The sequence below is a fragment of the Macaca mulatta genome, chromosome 12 (genome assembly GCF_049350105.2).
Source record: "Macaca mulatta isolate MMU2019108-1 chromosome 12, T2T-MMU8v2.0, whole genome shotgun sequence".
NCBI lineage: Eukaryota > Metazoa > Chordata > Mammalia > Primates > Cercopithecidae > Macaca > Macaca mulatta.
The window spans coordinates 93,617,344-93,620,183 of NC_133417.1; positions in this window are offsets into that span (position 1 = coordinate 93,617,344).

Consider the following 2,840-nt stretch of genomic DNA (forward strand, 5'->3'; position numbering starts at 1 on the left):
AACAAAGATGCAGATGGAGGCCATTATCCTAAGCAAATCAATTCAGAAACAGAAAACCAAATACTGCATGTTTTCACTTATAAGTGGGAGCTAAACATTGAGTACACACAGACACAAAGATGAGAACAATAGATACTGAGGATTACTAGAGGCTAGCAAGGTTTGAAATGCCACCTATCAGGTACTATGCTCACTAGCTGAATGACAGGATCATTCATATACCAAACCCCAGTACATGCAACTTAGCCATGTTAACAAACCCGAACTTGTACCCTGAGACCTTAAAAAAGAAAAAAATGCAGAGTCAATTAAAAAAATTACCCAGTAAAGTCTTAAAGTGACAGTCCTATAACTCAAATTTCTGTCTCCTCAAATTTTATTTGAATTTTCCTGGCTGGAAGAAAAATAGTGAAACCTTTTTTTCAGTTAGCAGGTTTCCTGGTAGGCAGGTTTAGGAACAAAAATGGTAAGTTGAACTTCTTTCTATTTTATAAATTGGACACAAATTTCATAGGTTAATGTAGACAATAATTGACCTATCCATATTAAAAATTTAATGTATATTTTATAATTTTATACATTCTGTCTTATTATTAACAAGTATTTACTGTCTCTTAGACAAAATAAGATTTGAAAGGATTTAAATGTCCATATAGTCATGAATGTTTTTATCTTCCATGTGTTTCTTCTCTATGGAGAAGTTAGAAACACTTGGTCTATAACTCTACATACGTTTTCCAGTATAGCCCAATTTCAGTAATACTTGCATGCCATGTGCCCTGATTTTTAAAAAATCATTGTATGCTTACTTATGTTATAAAACTCTTCCTGTGGACTATATCATATTTGAAATGAATTATACGGTCCTTTGGGTTTTGTTTCTTTTTCTTTCACTCAAAAAAACAAATTATTTAAAAATTTTATTCCTTTACATGATTTCAGAGTTCTAATTTTTTTTTTCATGTGGATACTTTGCTCTCTTTTTTTAACCTAAGTTATCCCCTTGCTCAAAACTTTTAATACCCCTTCCCCCCGTCTCTGTCTGATACTCAATGCCTTCTACAGCATAATCCCATAATGATACAAAGGGAAAGAGTCAGTTGGAAAAGTCTTATTCTTCTCCCTTTTCTTTCTTGGAACATAGGCATTATGCCTTGATGTGCAATAGTCAGTTTGTGCCACAAGCAACTTCTCAATTATGTCTCCTTCTATGTTACTGTGCAAGAGGAGGCTGGATCTAGGAATTCTAAAATGGTAGAATGCAAATTGCGTTTATTTCTAAAGGTTCATTTTCGAGGCAGCTCTGAGTCCAAAATGTTCATGAAACCCCTTAGTAGTGGAGCTCTAAAGACCTACTAAAGATACAAAACTTTTGAGGTCCTTGGAGACCTGTGTGTTTGGGACAGAGATCTGTTTTATTGCCAGATTATGGAGCTAAGATACAGGGAGAGTGAAGGGCATGTCACTAAATTATGTGCATATCAGTGGAGATGTTACAAATCACCTCCCAGCTGATTGGTCTCCAGCTTGATTAGTTCCATTCTCCAAACCTAATCTTAAATGCACTATTATACAGTCACAGTCTTGATGCCTATGGACATTCTGGGGCTTTCTAGGGATTATTTACATTGGGTCTGAGCAAAATTTTGTGACACAGACAAGTGTTATTCCTACTAGGCCATTGATGGGGAGTTAGGGATTTGTTAGTGTGGATGAGATGATCAATTGTGATAGCCCCTGGATGGATGTGATTGTGTGTTCTTACTGGAATGACAGCTGGACAGTCAGTAAGAGACGACTCAAGCTCAAGTAAGACTGAGCATCACAACAATGTCCCTTGAAGGAGTCTTTTATTTTGTCCCATATTTGACATTTTTTCTTGGCTGCAATTTCAATGCCTTTTAAGGGAAAGCACAGAAAACATAATTTCTTCTCTTTCTCTTTTGTGGATCTTAAAAACAAAAGTCAGATTAACCAAAGAAAAGTAAACAGAAGTTTATTAATGCATGTTGTACTCATTACATGGCAGAGGCCTCAGTTCAGAAGTATTTCTCTCTCAAGGCAATGACTTAGGGCCCTTGCTTAAACAGTATTTTAACAAACAGCCATAAATATTATACAGTGACAAGCCTAAGAAGAGAGTAACTTTAGGCTTCCAAAAGATAGGAAAATGTGGGAAAGGTAAAGTTTTGGGAAGAGAAGAGCCTGCTCGTGGGTCCTCTGGTGCTGCTATCGTGAGTTCTGTTTCTGATTTCATATAGGCAGAGGAGGGACAGAGTGTGCCCTTGTGTTTAATTTTTTTTAGATCCACAACTCCCAGTATTTTAGAGAGGATGATTTTGTTTTTCCTTAACTTTCTTAGATATCACGGCAGAGGCTGAGTACACAGGCTTCCCTGTCCTGCCTTACAAGTTCTTGCTGGCCTGTACTTCCCCATCTTCTTCATCCCACCAATACCATTCTTTCCCACTTTGGATAAGAAAAACATCTACCTTGTCTTGTTTCTCAAGGGAAATTAAGTCCTAGTACCAATGACTCAGAATCACTTGCAGAAAACAAACAAACAAAAAAAAACCCATTATCTAGTTCCTAGATAACATGGGGAGGCTTCATCATTCAGTTTCCTCATGAGATATACATGTATGTTCTCCATTTAAAATATGTGATCATTTCTATTTTGCCCCATTTAAGCTATATGGTCTATATTGCCTCTTAAGGGCCAAGGCAGAAAAGAAATGGGGGAATGGAGCCATTTATCTGAAGGCACATCCATTTGTTTTGAATCCTTAAAGTCCCAGTGCTAAGGATTCTGAAAATGTTCTTGATATGGGAAACCTCCA